The sequence below is a fragment of the Schistocerca gregaria genome, chromosome 7 (assembly GCF_023897955.1).
Source record: "Schistocerca gregaria isolate iqSchGreg1 chromosome 7, iqSchGreg1.2, whole genome shotgun sequence".
Classification (NCBI taxonomy): Eukaryota; Metazoa; Arthropoda; class Insecta; order Orthoptera; family Acrididae; genus Schistocerca; species Schistocerca gregaria.
Genome location: NC_064926.1, coordinates 469,068,506 through 469,085,276, shown reverse-complemented (window position 1 = coordinate 469,085,276; position 16,771 = coordinate 469,068,506). Strand labels below are relative to the sequence as shown.

Sequence of the window (16,771 nt, the reverse complement as noted above, 5' to 3'; positions counted from 1 at the left end):
TAGAGCTTTTATTTGTCATTTGACAGATTTCCTATCAGTCCACTTTGGAGACCTATCTGGGTGAACTTTATGAGAGGGAAAGATTGGATCAGACCAAACATTGCAAAACATGTTCTCGGCATGTTCATGCACACGACATAGACTGAACATTAGTTTCACGAGTCGGTATTAAGGAAAATGGGCGATTACGAAAGCAGCATTCATATATCTCATATTTCTCTTCTCGATTATTCGAAATGTTTAACGAAAAGAAGGCTACATTAACGATATGACACTAAAACTTTTACGTAGGATGTTTTATTATGTGACGTGGCCTTTTTGGTGTTAAAATTGTATGACGTGAGCTGTTATGCTCAACTACTTATGTATGTAATATAAATTCTGATGAAGACTCCCTTACTTTAGGAGTCGAAACCATAGTCAATTCTACTATGGAATCCATTGCAACCAGTGGGATGTCTTTACTACAAAAAAATTACCAACTTTATTTCAAAAACATTAATGTATGGTTATTTTAATTAATGTGTTAGTCATAAGTCACAGAATAAAAAGAATGCTTCCCACAGTTTTGTTTTCGAAGGGGGTTGGACGGCGGATTACGAAATACAGGATCATTCATAAGTACATCTAGTTTTTCAGAAGATGACTGCGCAAAACCTACAAAACACACTGAAAACAGACACACACCAGGCAGGGCATCTCCCCAACTTTGCATTTCACACTGTAGGTGCTGAATATGGGCTTCGTCTGTGGCAAGCATCAATTATCAGGTGCAAGTGTTGACGCGATGTGTCCGGGAAGGCGATAACTAAAACTTGAATTGTACTGCCTCTTACTGGCTATTACATCAACTTAGAAGCTTCTTCTGTGTTCTACTATGGTGCGTATAGTGTCTCCGCATACCACAGCACGCGACATAGCTTTGCACACGATAAATATAATCGTTTCAGAGAGAAGAGCGGCAAATGTGACGACCTGGCATGAAGTTGATTCGGTAGCAAATGACGAGAACGTGCGGATTTCTCAGGGTTTTACTACATATGAACACTTTTCACATTCTCCCATGCAACGTGGGTGCTAGACCTCCCTTCATGCAAAATCTTAAGGTCCTAGCTCATGTCCAAGGCACCAAAACCGTCTAAAAAGTCAATAATCGATAACTAAAACTTGAATTGTACTGCCTCTTACCGGCTATTACATCAACTTAGAAGCTTCTTCTGTGTTGTACTATGGTGCGTATAGTGTCTCCGCATACCACAGCACGCGACATAGCTTTGCACACGATAAATATAATCGTTTCAGAGAGATGAGTGGCAAATGTGACGATCTGGCATGAAGTACATTCGATAGCAAATGACGAAAACGTGCGGATTTCTCAGGTTTTTACTACATATGAACATTTTTCACATTCTCCCGTGCAACGTGGGTGCTAGACCTCCCTTCATGCAAAAACGTAAGGTCCTAGCTCATGTCCAAGGCACCAAAACCGTCTAAAAAGTCAATAATCGATAACGAAAACTTGAATTGTACTGCCTCTTACTGGCTATTACATCAACTTAGAAGCTTCTTCTGTGTTCTACTGTGGTGCGTATAGTGTCTCCGCATACCACAGCACGCGACCCTTTGCCAATCTGATCATCGCGTTGCCTACCTGCAGGTGCCAACTAATTCTGTGTGACAATACGAAGGCAAGGGTTAACAATGAAAAAATGGTTGAAATGGCTCTGAGGACTATGGGACTTAACATCTGAGGAAATCAGTCCCCTAGAACTTAGAACTACTTAAACCTAACTAACCTAAGGACATCACACACATCCATGCCCGAGGCAGGATTCGAACCTGAGACCGTAGCGGTCGCGCGGTTCCAGACTGAAACACTTAGAACCGCTCGGCGACACCGGCCGGCGGTTAAGAATGAAACTTGAGGACAGCACAACCTGCAGGTGCCTTCTGTAATTATAGAATTCTGCTAACCATTAGTAGGCTTCGCTTTACCTGAGAGACAATGATACATGGCTATGACATGCAACAGATTTTAGTTAGTTATCTGATACTTATGTAATCTCCCCCTCCTCCCTAATTCCATTTATTGCCCGTAATAAGCAAAGTCTTTTATGAAAAATTTGAGAGTAGCGAAGGTTACAATAAAGTTTCTAGTTTACTTAGCTTTACGTGTGGAGGTGGTTCCAGTTCTTCTTGTGTAGTGGTCTGATTCTTGAAGCTGAATTTTTCACATTTTTGGTCCTCATCGTTGAATTATCTAAAGAAATTTGAGCATTGTTGTTGCAGAATTTTTGTTGTTACGATAATATACACTCCTGGAAATTGAAATAAGAACAGCGTGAATTCATTGTCCCAGGAAGGGGAAACTTTATTGACACATTCCTGGGGTCAGATACATCACATAATCACACTGACAGAACCACAGGCACATAGACACAGGCAACAGAGCATGCACAATGTCGGCACTAGTACAGCGTATATCCACCTTTCGCAGCAATGCAGGCTGCTATTCTCCCATGGAGACGATCGTAGAGATGCTGGATGTAGTCCTGTGGAACGGCTTGCCATGCCATTTCCACCTGGCGCCTCAGTTGGACCAGCGTTCGTGCTGGACGTACAGACCGCGTGAGACGACGCTTCATCCAGTCCCAAACATGCTCAATGGGGGACAGATCCGGAGATCTTGCTGGCTAGGGTAGTTGACTTACACCTTCTAGAGCACGTTGGGTGGCACGGGATACATGCGGACGTGCATTGTCCTGTTGGAACAGCAAGTTCCCTTGCCGGTCTAGGAATGGTAGAACGATGGGTTCGATGACGGTTTGGATGTACCGTGCACTATTCAGTGTCCCCTCGACGATCACCAGAGGTTTACGGCCAGAGTAGGAGATTGCTCCCCACACCATGATGCCGGGTGTTGGCCCTGTGTGCCTCGGTCGTATGCAGTCCTGATTGTGGCGCTCACCTGCACGGCGCCAAACACGCATACGACCATCATTGGCACCAAGGCAGAAGCGACTCTCATCGCTGAAGACGACACGTCTCCATTCGTCCCTCCATTCACGCCTGTCGCGACACCATTGGAGGCGGGCTGCACGATGTTGGGGCGTCAGCGGAAGACGGCCTAACGGTGTGCGGGAGCGTAGCCCAGCTTCATGGAGACGGTTGCGAATGGTCCTCGCCGATACCCCAGGAGCAACAGTGTCCCTAATTTGCTGGGAAGTGGCGGTGCGGTCCCCTACGGCACTGCGTAGGATCCTACGGTCTTGGCGTGCACCCGTGCGTCGCTGCGGTCCGGTCCCAGGTCGACGGGCACGTGCACCTTCCGCCGACCACTGGCGATAACATCGATGTACTGTGGAGACCTCACGCCCCACGTGTTGAGCAATTCGGCGGTACGTCCACCTGGCCTCCCGCATGCCCACTATACGCCCTCACTCAAAGTCCGTCAACTGCACATACGGTTCATTGTCCACGCTGTCGCGGCAGGATACCAGTGTTAAAGACTGCGATGGAGGTCCGTATGCCACGGCAAACTGGCTGCCACTGACGGCGGCGGTGCACAAATGCTGCGCAGCTAGCGCCATTCGACGGCCAACACCGCGGTTCCTGGTGTGTCTGCTGTGCCGTGCGTGTGATCATTGCTTGTACAGCCCTCTCGCAGTGTCCGGAGCAAGTATGATGGGTCTGACACACCGGTGTCAATGTGTTCTTTTTTCCATTTCCAGGAGTGTATTTTGTCATATTTTCGTGTATCATACAGTCATTTGAATTTTCACATTAACAAAGCAGAAATTACATTGTTCGCCCAAAATACAAAAATACGTCCGTTCGCATCAGAGACATGCTTACAACTGCTTCACTCCGCGGAATAAGGTTATTCCAACGGGTTTACAGTTTTTCTTGACAACTTAATAGAAATTCATTTCGATTATTATTTCACAAACGAATCCAGCAATAAACGTAGTAAAAAGTACTAGACTGGGTAATTAATAATAGAAGTTTTAAGGGTACGAAGTAGTTGATACTTTCAAACGTTTCTAAAACGAATTAATAATTTTAATTGTACGTTTGGAGCTAGTATTTATCAACTTTTTTTCCCTTGGCGTTTTCCCCGCGAATACGCAGGATCGGCATGGTTAATCGGATGTAGCAATGTTAATGGAAGGGGTGGCCGGATACCCTTCCTGGCGCCACCCTTTAGCCCTCTGGAACGGGATGAGTGCACCCCCTCTGTCTGCGGCTAGTGTAATCCATGGAATAGTGCGAAAATGTTCAGATGTCTGCGAGCCGTGTAACTGAGGTGGGGCGTGAGGACCAGCCCGGTATTCACCTAGAGGGATGTGGAAAACTACCTAAAAACCACATCCAGGCTGGTCGGCACACTGGCCGTCGTCGTTAATCCGCCGGACGGATTCGTTCTGGGGCCGGCGCGCCGACTGCGTCCGCGCTCTAGGCTAACCTGGTGGACCAGCTAGTATTTATCGACTGTAACATCGAAAATAAAGCAATTCCGTTTTATAAAAAAATGGTACAAATGGCTCTGAGCACTATCGGACTTAACATCTCATGTCAAGAGTCCCCTAGAACTTAGAACTACTTAAACCTAACTAACCTAAGGACATCACACACATCCATGCCCGAGGCAGGATTCGACCCTGCGACTGTAGCGGTCGCGCGGTTCCAGACTGAAGCGCCTAGAACCGCTCGGCCACCAGCGGCCGGCTTTCAGAAAGGCAGCTGCGACAATACTGAACTGTCCAAAATTCGAAAAGTAATACTGGTCGACAAGTAATGTTGAGGAAAAGCAATGCTAGAGGAGGATGTCCCGTTACACATATCGTACGGTGCAAACGTCCCGTCGGTAGTCGAAGGGTTGAAGTCTTGAAGAAGAGACAGGAAGGGCATTTGCCGGATCTAACTCTGGCTGACGATATATCAGACTGACGAATGCGACGTGTTGGAACAGAGAGCTGCTCGCCATCACAGCAGACAGCCACCAGCGGCGAGCCCATTGTGCGGTGCACACAATGAGGCCTCAATCAGCGACCGGCCTTCGCTCGCCGCCGCGCTGCACCCGGCGACCGCTCTCTCAATCGCCGCCGCTCCAGCTCCATACCGCGTTAGCCAAAATTATGCCGGCCCCCGACCCGGCCGCCGCCTCCATTTGTATGGAAATTTGTGGTAACCGAGTGCGCGCGCGTGCGTGTATGACGGAGTGAGCTACGTAGCGGTGCGTGCGCTGCTCGCACTGATTCGCGCCTGCATAAATCGTTCACGCGACTCTGCTCCGTCTGGACAGCTAGCGGACGTCCAGAAAGGAGCTTCGCCCGGCGCTCTGCCGGGGTCTTGCCTTCGGGATAGACTGCCTTTTTTTTGCACGCCACTAAACCCTCACCAGCGATTCCTGAAACAATCAAAATCCTTTGTATAAAATAGCTTCCAGCCCATAACTACTTTAGGAAAAAGTATAATATTCTCCGTTTTCAGCAAAAGGTAGTTATTCACGCAACCGCAATGTTTATGACGCTATAACTTCTGAGATATGTGTCGTACAATGATATACACTGACGCGACAAAATTCATGGGATAGAACTAATAACATATAAAAATGGCGGTAGTATCGTGTACACTATGTATAAAAGAACAGCGCATTGGCAGAGATGTCACTTGTACTCAGTTGTTTCATGTGGAAAGGTTTCTGACGCGATTATGGCCGCACGACGAGAATTGACAGACTTTGAATGTGGAATGGTACTTGGAGGTACACTACTGGACATTAAAATTGTTACACCACGAAGATGACGTGCTACAGGCGCGAAATTTAACCGACAGGAAGAAGATGATGTGATATGCAAATGATTAGCTTTTCAGAACATTCACACAAGGTTGGCGCCGGTGGCGACACCTACAACGTGCTGACATGAGGAAAGTTTCCAATCGATTTTTCATACACAAACAGCAGTTGACCGGCGTTGCCTGGTAAAACGTTGTTGTGATGCCTCGTGTAAGGAGGAGAAATGCGTACCATCACGTTTCCGACTTTGATAAAGGTCGGATTGTAGTCTATAGCGAATGCGGTTTATTGTATCGCGACATTGCTGGTCGCGTTGGTCGAGACCCAATGACTGTTAGCAGAATATGGAATCGGTGGGTTGAGGAGAGTAATAACGAACGCCGTGCTGGATCCCAAAGGCCTCGTATCACTAGCAGTCGAGATGACAGGCATCTTATCCGCATGGCTGTAACGGATCGTGCAGTCACGTCTCGATCCCTGAATCAACAGATGGGGACGTTCGCAAGACAACAATCATCTGCACGAACAGTTCGACGACATTTGCAGCAGCAAGGACTATCAGCTCGGAGACCATGGCTGCCGTTACCCTTGACGCTGCATCACAGACAGGAGCGCCTGCGATGGTCTACTCAACGACGAATCTGGGTGCACGAATGGAAAAACGTAATTTTTTCGAATAAATTCAGGTTCTGTTTACAGCATCATGATGGTCGCATCCTTGTTTGGCGACATCGCACTGAACGCACATTGGAAGCGTGTATTCGTCATCGTCATACTGGCGTATCACCCGGCGTGATGGTATGGGGTGCCATTGGTTACACGTCTCGGTCACCTCTTGTTCGCAATGACGGCACTTTGAACAGTGGACGTTACATTTCATACGTGTTACGAGCCGTGGCTCTACCCTTCATTCGATCCCTGCGAAACCCTACATTTCAGCAGTATTATGCACGACCGCATGTTGCAGGTACTGTACTGGCCTTTCTGGAAACAGAAAAATCCGACTGCTGCCCTGGCCAGCACATTCTCCAGATCTCTCACCAATTGAAAACGCCTCGTCAATGGTGGATGAGCAACTGGCTCGTCACAATACGCCAGTCACTACTCTTGGTGAGCTGTGGTATCGTGTTGAAGCTGCATGGGCAGCTGTACCTATACACGCCATCCAAGCTCTGTATGACCCAATGCACAGGCGTATCAAGGCCGTTATTACGGCCAGAGGTGGTTGTTCTGGGTACTGATTTCTCAGGATCTATGCACCCAAATTGTGTGAAAATGTAATCACATGTCATTTCTAATATATTTGTCCAATGAATACCCGTTTATCATCTGCATTTGTTCTTGGTGTAGCAATTTTAATGGCCAGTAGTGTATGAACTTGGGACACACGACGGGTGGTGCTGAGGGTTAAGATGTCGACTTCGCCTCGCCAGTTGCAGGCAGATTACAATCCACCAATGACCGGATGACAACGCACGGAAGCCTACTCGAAAGATAGAAAAGCAGCTCTTCCCCACTTGGTTATAGATCATCTTCCAGGGCTGGCTTAGACAGGGATCGTCGCTTAGTGAACTTTTAGAAATAAACAGTTGTTGTAAATTGCATTTGCTATGATGTACCTATTGCACTTAGCCATTGAGGGCCTTTTGTGTTTATTACATGCAGTGTTGCAGACTTAATCTTCAACAAGTCACATAGATAAGTAAACCTTTCTGACTCATTTGTGTGACTCTTTTACTAATTTGTTGTCATGTTGTAGAAGCTTCGTCTCCTGCCATGTTACCTGACCCTGAGGCATAGCTGTGTAATAGTAGCAGGGAGAAATTGTCTTAGCGATGTACTGCCCCAGAGCCCGTTTCACGAACTCACATGTTCGTCGTACCGTAGCAACAGTGGCAACTCGGCCTCCACACCAGTAGGGACGAGGTCTTTACAAAACTGATGACGTGGGTTTACAAAAACCAACATGCATAAAAATATATGAAGACAGTAACTGTTCTCGAAAGAACAGATACTGTTGATGACCGTACAGCTTTTCCCTGGAATAAATGATGACTAACTGAAACCCTCAGCTACCGGCAGGTGTTGTTGATATACCTCGATGTGGACGGTTGAAAATGTGTGCCCCGACCGGGACTCGAACCCAGGATCTCCTGCTTACATGGCAGACGCTCTATCCATCTGAGCCACCGAGGACACAGACGAACAGCACGACTGCAGGGACTTATCCCTTGCACGCTTCCCGCGAGACTCACATTCCCAACTGTCCACAAGTCTACATATATAATGTACCTTATAGACATTTGCCCATCCACTCATTACTCGCGCACACTTTGGTGATTACCGTAAGAGTTTGAGCAACCTGTGCGCATTCGCACAGACGAAGGTCAATGGCTGCGTAGCCGGTAGGAGCACACATTTTCAACTGTCCACATCGAGGTATATCAACAACACCTGCCGGCAGCTGAGGGTTTCAGTTAGTCATCATTTATGCATAAAAATGTTTCAGCTCCTGTGTGCAATGTTGAACGAATATAAAACTACGTGGCAGATTAAAACTGTGACCCAGACCGAGACTCGAACTCGTGAGTTCGAGTCGGTCGGTCACACAGTTTTAATCTCCCAGGAAGTTTCATATCAGCGGACACTACGCTGCAAAGTGAAAATCTCATTCTTGGACGAATATAGTCGTAAACCGTAGACCTAGGAAGGTCCAAGTATCAAAAAAACATACATCAAGTGGCCTTTGGACCAAACGAATGAAAACAGTCGTAGTCAGTCTTTTCCGCAATGTGATCAGTAATTTGCCAGAATAGAATGGCAAAAATATCTCAGTAAGCAGCACATAAGAGCCCTCGACAAGTTGCGGATATTGGTGGGCTCAGGGGCGGGGGAAGGAGTGCGAAGGGAGGATAAATGGAGGTTTCCCCAAACTTTTCGGCCTAAATTTCACTGGGTACAGTTTACAAGAAACTGTTAGATACACTATTCTAGAGTAAATAACTCTCTTTGTCATTATGAGGTACGACGAACTTAACGTCCACGGGAAGCAGCACTGAAATACAAAGTTAGCCAAACTACTTCGTTTTTATTCTTTGGAAAGCGCGCGGAGTCGCAGAACAATCGACCCTGCGCTGACGCGCGCTGAATTGGCTGCCGCTTCAATCCTTTGTTTGTTTCCGCTGTGCGGGAAAACTTCTCGTCGCGCGACTGCCTACACCCCCTCCGCCCACGCTTTGTTCTTTTATAAATCAGTTAATGCGACCTCTCTTTTGTTCGCCGCGTCCCCTTAAAAAGTCGCCCCTGCCTTTTATTAGCGCTCTGTGCTTAAGCAGTATCGTGCAGTGGTAAGCGTTCCAAATGCCGCCGTTCGGGAGACAGTTCGCTGTGTTTGCACGATATTTAACTGACGGATGTTCAGTCTAGAAAGCGACGGCGGTAGTGTGTCGGCAGGAGCGGAGGTGTGTGTCGTGAACAACGTATCTGACAAACAAGTGAAACGACGACATTCAAAACCTGTCTGCAGCCAAAATGTGTGGCGTCTAAAAGAAATTATTGGAGTAGATGCACCAAATAGTTGCATATAATAAGTAATCTTTATTCACGACAGACTGCTCCGGCTTTATCGCCATTTTCAAGTACGTCTACATTGGTGTGACGATCGTGTGATGTCGTTACTGGACTGTCTGATAACCGTCACTGTTTTAATAAGATGGTAAACGATGTCAGTATGTCGAAAATAAAATGTTAATTATGATGTGACAGTAGTCTGACAGTTACCTAAGAGTTGAAGTGTCAAATTACTGTCACATCGTAATTAACATTTTATTTTCAGATACTGACGTCATTTACCATGTTATCAAAGCAGTGTCAGCTATAAGACAGTCCTCTAACGACTTAATACGGACGCCACATCAAGCTAGACGTACTTGAAATTGGCGATAAAGCCTCTTATTATAAGTAGCTATTTGGTGCGTCTACTCTAATGTTCATGTCGTTATCAGACGTACATTCTGCTGATGGCCCTTTTTAAAGGAACCATCGCGATATTCGCCTTTATCAGTCTAGTTGACAGGATTCGGATTTGAATCGCCGCCTACCGGAATCAGAGTCCAATGGCTGAACATTGCGCTACCGCGCCAGATATTTTTCTTGCAATGAGACTAGCAAGGTCAGAAGAGCCGACCGCTGTGGCCGAGTGGTTATAGGCGCCTTCAGTCCGGAACCGCGCTGCTGCTACGGTCGCCGGTTCGAATCCTGCCTTGGGCATCGATGTGTGTGATGCCCTTAGGTTAGTTAGGTTTACATAGTTCTAAGTATATGAGACTGATGACCTCATATGTTAAGTCCCACAGTGCTTAGAGCCATTTGTACCATTTTTGAAGGTCAGAAACACATTACAGATAACGCTGAATGGGCATAGGTTTCACACATCTGTCTGCAGTTTCCTGACTATAATACTCGTGATATATGATAATGCTGATACCCATACTGACCACTTTTTCATGCACTACAACGCACGTTACGAAGCTGGTTGCTTCACGGAACACTTTCCTTTTGTGCACGATTTGTTACCGAAAGAACAGTTTCGGCCGATCTACGGATGAAGAATGAATTTTCTATCCCTCACACTTGCGAATGACAGGACAGCTGTCCAGCTATTACTGCGAATTGTGACGCGACAATTTCAGTGATCAGTTAACAACCATATTTATCTTTTTTCCCCTGGTTTTCTATTTGTTCTTTAACATTGTTTGCTTCTCTCTTATAGTACATATTACCTTTTACTAACGTGATGCATTGCTGATGTTTCGAGATCTTCTTTAGAGGTCTCATCCGTAATTTCATTGCAACAAGACTTCTAATTTAGTTAAGACTGACCAGCGTTTCAGCACAGTAGAATCGGTGACATCAACGGCTATTCATTTTCGTGGCAGAGAGGGCTAACTGCTACGATGTTTGATTCCGTAAAGTGCTAAGCATCACACCTCGTGCATGATAGCACTCTGCATCATCTTGAAAGCAATTTATGTACACAAAAGCATTTCACAGCTATATTGTAGGAAGGTGGTAAACAACTATTTTAGCACTATTCAAAGTCTCCTGATCTCAAAAGCATTCGATTTTATCTGTTGTACATCCAGGCATCGGCAAAAAAATTGTCTTGCTTAAGGACAAGGCGTGCAGAAGTAAATGCTTAGAACATAAAGAAAGATCACGAAGCATCCAGAAATGACATAACACTGTATTTGTTGGCTCCAGTAGGAAGTAAAACAGTTCAATGAGGTGTTATGCTAGCAAGAAATGCTCCAGTTCCCAGAATCCGTGGTAAATAACACCGCAGGAACATCACAGACAATGTTGCACAATCAACGTCTACGAGACAGTTGCATACTATGAAATGTAAGCAGTTTACAGAGAAGACCCCGCAGGTATTGTTCTATATGACTTAATATTCGCTGAGAGCAAGAAAACCGTGAGGCCCTTATGATTGAGGTCTGGACGTTAATTAAGTAACATGTCAAAAAAATCGAAAATAAAGGTATTAGTGATAAATCCAGTTTTCGGTGTTATAGTATCCGACAGTAGATTTCCGCTCCCGTGAGTATCAGTATGAAGGAAAGGCCAGAGACGCTCGGACTTCCTACCATTGCAGCAGCTTGCTCCGACGGAGAGAACCGCTGCAACCATGTGCATGTCACGTGGGGTCATCTACTAGCGGGCAGTGTCCGTAAATAACAAGCCCTGCACTCGTCCGGCAGTTCTCACTGTTCTCTGGAGCCGTTCGTACACGAAGAGATCTATACAGGCAAACTGAAGTAATGAATGAAAATATGTAACAAGACCAGTATTCGAATCAGGATCTCCCGCTCACTAGGCAAGTGAAATAACCACTACGCCACCCTGGCACACTCGTTTTGCACAACTGTATTGACCACCCTAGCACACCTCCCCCCTCAAACCCAATTCCCATTCACGTGTGCTGAAGCGCGCTAGGGTGGCCTGCGCAGTTCTGCAAAGCTACTGTGCTGTGTTAGCGTAGCGGTTAGCGCATCTGCCTAGTAAATAGGTCACTAAGACTCGAATCCCGGTCTTGGTACAAGTTTTCATTTGTCTGTTCAGTCTACATGTATAGGTCATAGATGTATGAGACTTTAAAAGTTGTCTGGAACCGTACAGTTTCATTTAATAGCGGAGTGACTGACCTTGCTTGTGTTTACGTTTTTTTTATTCGATCACTTCTCGGCCTCTTTTTCGCACGCTTACGACGATTCTTGCTATGCTTTGGACTCTAGTTCTGGCCAGCAGATCACTTTGTGAAATCCGCCGTCATCGACTGCAGGAATCGCCTGTCTTTTCCGCCAATGCGAGTTTTCATTAATGTGTTCTATCTACGGAAAGTAAAATAGCAAAAACTTGTTAGGATTACGGCTGATACACTGGGGTTTTTAATCCCTAGGGGTAAGAATGACAGTAATAAGAGGCGGAATATAAAGGATGTCTCTGCAATGCATGAAGTAATTTCAGCTGGACCTAATACACGCATGATTCAATATCTGGAAAAAAACACAGCACTCATACACATGATTGCTGGGTAAAGAAAGTGAAACTAAAAAATATTTTATGTGAGCATAATTTGTGTTAAAGTTATATTACAAAGAATTTGTGGAAGTCTTTGTTTATAATTTGTATAATGCATTAGTACTTTTTTTTAAAGTAAGTGTTTTCAGTTGATCTTCTGTGAAACGGGGGACGAAAGGTTTTTTCAAAATATGTCTTTATTAAACTAGAACTACGAAAATTGGTTTCTGTATCTCAGTCATAAAAAAAATACTTGTTTCCGCATTTTTGAAAATTCAGCCTCTAAGGGAATAAAATAGTCAGTAAATTTTTTTTAATAAATCATTATTAAAGAGTGTAAGTAGGCTGTTTAGGTTTTCTTATTGGTAACGCCGCTTAGCGATCGGTATGAAAAATCACTGGCTGTGCTGTGCGCAGTCTGTGTTTAGTTTGCACTGTTGTCTGCCATTGTAGTGTTGGGCAGCGGCAGCTGGATGCTAACAGCGCGTAGCGTTGCACAGTTGGAGGTGAGCCGCCAGCAGTGGTGGACGTGGGTAGAGAGATGGCGGAGTTTTGAAATTTGTAAGAATTGGTGTCACGAACTGATTTATATATTATGAATATTAAGCTGGCAGTAGTGGTGCTCGCTGTATTGCAGTAGCTTAAGTAGCGAAGATTTTTGTGAGGTAAGTGATTTGTGAAACGTATAGGTTAATGTTAGTCAGGGCCATTCTTTCGTAGGGATTCTTGAAAGTCAGATTGCGTTGCGCAAAAAATATTGTGTGTCAGCTTAAGCACAGTCGTGTATAATTGTTCTAAGGGGACGTTTCATATGGCGTGATATTTTTTGTACCTTTGTTATTGTATTCTCATGTTATAAAATTGTAATTGACACCAGTTCATCAAATTAAGTAACTTGTAAATTACATTTCACTGCACACGTTTCTGTTGGTCATAGTATATGGACAATATGTGAGAAGTAGGGACTGATAGTGTTTGCACGTGTGTTAATAATTCAGTAAGCGACTGGATAACAGCATTGCTGGTTCTAAGGACATTTCAAAAACAAGTTTTGTGAGTGCACAAGTGGTGGTTATGGACTTGCTATATTATCCGCAAGACTCTTCAATGGTGATTGTGCGCCTGCACAGTCAAACAGATGGCTGCTGGCTATCTCTACAAGGACTGAAGTGGGTCTACACCTTTGATGACTCCCCAATACCATTATTTCTACAAGGACTGCAGTGGGTCTGCATCTCTGGTGGTCCACCAATACCGTAATCTCTACCAGGACTACAGTGGGTCTGCTCTGTGATGACCTACCTACCGATAGTCTTCAACGTCGACTGACTCTGTTGTGGCCCATTACCTGTCTGCATGTCAAGAGTCAGCACTGTCTTTCGTTGGAAAGACAACACTACTTCTTCAAGACTGCATGGAAATCCACTACTTCCGTGTGCATTTTCTTTTATTGCTCAGTCTTTGAGAAAAACACTACTATTTTACTGTGATGAATGATCAGGACTGTCTATATGGACTGTGAGAAAATTTTAGCTTTTGACCAACATTGTATCAATAAGTGTGTGCATTTGATATCTTTGTTATTGTAATGATGAAAAATTTTATCAAATCATTATTGGCCAGTGCCCAAAACAATTTGTAAATTTTTTTGTGGGGAGCATGGGGGCTATGTAAGTAGGCTGTTTAGGTTTTCTTATTGGTAACGCCGCTTAGCGATCGGTATGAAAAATCACTGGCTGTGCTGTGCGCAGTCTGTGTTTAGCTTGCATTGTTGTCTGCCATTGTAGTGTTGAGCAGCGGCAGCTGGATGCTAACAGCGCGTAGCGTTGGGCAGTTGGAGGTGAGCCGCCAGCAGTGGTGGACGTGGGTAGAGAGATGGCGGAGTTTTGAAATTTGTAAGAATTGGTGTCACGAACTGATTTATATATTATGAATATTAAGCTGGCAGTAGTGGTGCTCGCTGTATTGCAGTAGCTTGAGTAACGAAGATTTTTGTGAGGTAAGTGATTTGTGAAACGTATAGGTTAATGTTAGTCAGGGCCATTCTTTCGTAGGGATTCTTGAAAGTCAGATTGCGTTGCGCAAAAAATATTGTGTGTCAGCTTAAGCACAGTCGTGTATAATTGTTCTAAGGGGATGTTTCAAGAGCTACGAAAGCGTTTTTAAAGCTACATCGGTGAAAATTGGTATTTTACTTCTCTGTTAAAAATAAAAGTATATGCGTTTCAGTGTTTTTGGAAATTCGACCCCTTAGAGGGCCGAAATAAGAGATGAAAAATTTTAAGAAAATATTTCGTTGTATCAAAAAGATTTGAAGGTAAATCTATGAGAAATGGTGTTTCACTTCACGGTTAGATATAAAGAACTTTGGAATACAGGATAAAAGTTTCTATGGAAATATCATCGCAAGAATGCAAAAGACGTGATTAACAAAACGCTTGACCTCCAGCTACCAAAATCACTTTCTGGGCAGAAGTACATTCGGAAACAACGATGCTTCTATAGCCTCAAGTTCCCTTTAGAAGGTGTTGCAATTTGTGAATAACATAAAAATCCGACTAATGAAAAATAAAAGTAATCTGTACAGACCACAGTCAGTCTACGAGAGCGAAGCAGCTGTGCTAAGCTAGTCTAATATAAGATTGGGATAAATAACTAATCGGGCAACGCCAAGTAATCGGACAGTTACGCAACAAAGGTCTCGTTTGCTTTGCAAGAAGAAAAGAAATATTGGGTTTAACGTCCCGTCGATGACGTGGTCATTACAGACAGAACACAAGCTTTGATGAGGGGAAGCAAAGGGATGGAAATCGTCTATCTTCTTTTTTAAGAAACCATCCTCGTACTTATATTAAACGGTTTAGGAGAACCGTTTAAAATCGAAAACTATATATCCGGACGAGGATTTGAACCATTGTCTTCCTGAATGCGAATCTATTGTCTGATCACTGCGCCACACTTTGCATGTTATAGCTCTTCACACAGTTACCTTGTTGAACTGCGAGGTAGCACAGGAACACCACTATGAAATTGAGGAAGACCTTGTGATAGCCTTTCTCGATATAGAAAGGCATTTGATAGCGTCTGTAGGAGAAAGGTTTGGGAATCACTAGAAAAGAAGGGACGGAAAAGGGACAACAAACAAAACGGATGAACTGTACTTCGGAAGTCTGTTCTGTGAAAGTGAGAGATGAGCGACGAATTGGTTCCAGCAAAAAAGTAGTGTGAAACAGGGCAGTGCATTGACACCTGTCCTCTTCATTGTGGCCTTGGATGAGATAATGGCTAAGGTGGCAGAAAAAAAACTGGAGAACGCAGGATGAAAACCATGGTGTTCGCGGATGACATATTGATCTGTGGAAATATGGAGGAGGAAATTCAGGAACAGCTGGATACTTGAGAAGAAACTATGAAACATTATGGAATGAAATTTAATGTGAACGAATGTGAGATCCTGCTTACAACTAGAAAGCAAGATAGACCAGCTATCGGAAAAATGATCAGATGTGAACGACTGAAGAAGGTTGAAAGTGTAAAGTACTTGGGAAATTCGATAGAGGAAAATCCGAAAACGGAAAAAATGAGAAAGAGATCAGCGAACGTGGCAGACTGGCCGAAGCATTCCTGCGAAGTGTTAAGAGCATGGTTTGGAACGAAGACGTCCCGTAAAAAAAGCAAAGAAGTAACACGAGATGTGCGAGAAAAGTAATTAGACAGATTTTTTATCCGCCAAAGCTTTTAATTTTTTTCAAACAACGGTATTTTCCGCTACAACGTAGTTCCCTTCGGCAGCCACACAACGGCGGAGTCGTTGTTTTCGGTCTTGGTAGTAGTGCTGCAAAGCTTCAACTAGTTCGGTCTTTAACATTTCGGTCACATTCTTTTGAATTTTTTCCAGAGTCCCAAAATAACGTTCTTTTAAAATATTTTTCACTTTCGGGAAAATAAAAAAGTCACAGAGACCCAGCTCACGTTAATAGGGGAGAGGGGAGCTGTGCACCAACAGGAATTCCTTTTGTGGTCAAAAATTCCATTAAGGAAGTGGCCGTGTGACAAGGGGCGTTATCATGAAACAGCATCCACTTGTTTTGCAGTGTATGCTCTCACTCGATTCACCCTTTTCCTGTGCCTTTTAAGGACATCTTTGTGAATCTCTTGATTGACAGTTTTTCCTGGAGGAATGAATTATTTATTCGCGATACCGCTATTGTCAACAAAGCAAATCAGCATTTTTTTGATCTTCAATTACATCATTTGAGCTTTTTCCTGTGGAGGAGATGTCTCAGTGCTCCACACCTCACTTTGTTACGTTGTTTCAGGATCGTACTCAAGAATCCAAGATTCATCACGTGTGATCACACGTCTGAAACATTCGTGGTCGTTGGCAAT

The 16,771-nt window shown here is 44.4% G+C and overlaps 1 protein-coding gene and 1 non-coding gene across 2 annotated transcripts in view; one reads left to right on the top strand and one right to left on the bottom strand.

Moving 5' to 3' along the window:
• The window catches only part of LOC126282434 (lateral signaling target protein 2 homolog), a 349,280-nt gene that overhangs the window by 158,792 nt on the left and 173,717 nt on the right, over window positions 1-16,771 (top strand). The window lies entirely within an intron of this gene.
• On the bottom strand, window positions 7,923-7,996 carry Trnat-ugu (transfer RNA threonine (anticodon UGU)). Its single transcript has one exon. It is a non-coding gene; the product is annotated as a tRNA-Thr (tRNA).